Source organism: Malurus melanocephalus, unplaced genomic scaffold, assembly GCF_030028575.1.
Source record: "Malurus melanocephalus ecotype Western Australia unplaced genomic scaffold, MMel_1.1 scaffold_797, whole genome shotgun sequence".
Taxonomy (NCBI): domain Eukaryota; kingdom Metazoa; phylum Chordata; class Aves; order Passeriformes; family Maluridae; genus Malurus; species Malurus melanocephalus.
Genome location: NW_026624029.1, coordinates 30,382 through 31,168, shown reverse-complemented (window position 1 = coordinate 31,168; position 787 = coordinate 30,382).

The window sequence follows — 787 nt, the reverse complement described above, 5'->3', positions numbered from 1 at the left end:
TGGCTGTGTCCCAGGGTCCAGATGTGGCTGCTCCAGATGTTGGGACCTCTCTCTGTGCTGTGTAGACAATTCTATTATTAGCTCAGCTTTCCATATGCAACCCTTGTGACTGCAGGACTGCTTAATTTTCACTACTCTGAAGTATTTAATTGTCAGCTTCTGGTTAGTAAAGATARAATGGCAAAGTCCTTACCTAGATTTTCACTCAGACAGGGCTGGGCCATGGATCCTGGCTGAACAGACCATTAAATCTGGTCAGGATCAGAGGCAGGGTAAGGTCTTGAATTCCAAAAGTCAGTCACTTCTAGGTTAATTCATAGAAAACCCCCATTTTCAGGGATGGGTGTCTMATCTTTCTTCTTCTGTTAGTTTCTGTTTGGAGAAATGAAAAATCAGTGCCACTGAAACAAGTGCCCATTCACTTTCTGAAGCTGGGCTGTGCAGATGAGGGGTGTGGTTGTGTGTCTGACTGCAGGAGCTGCTCCCTTGCTGCTGCTGTGTGATGTGCAAATCATCCTGCAATTCACTGCTGGGGGCTCTCTTGAATTATTGACTGCAGAGCAGATGGAGATTGAGTTACCTTGCTGGCAAATACCATCTCCAGCATCTCACAGAACTGCAAWATTCTCAATTTTCCTACTTGCACAACATGGTTTTCTTCAAAGAGTCTAAAACAAGTGAAAATGTGGTTTTATGTATTTTCTAACAGTGATGTTTCCATTGTAGGCTGGCTGTGAGGAGAGCCTTCTCTGGCAGCACGGGTTGCTCTTATTTACAGTCAACCCTG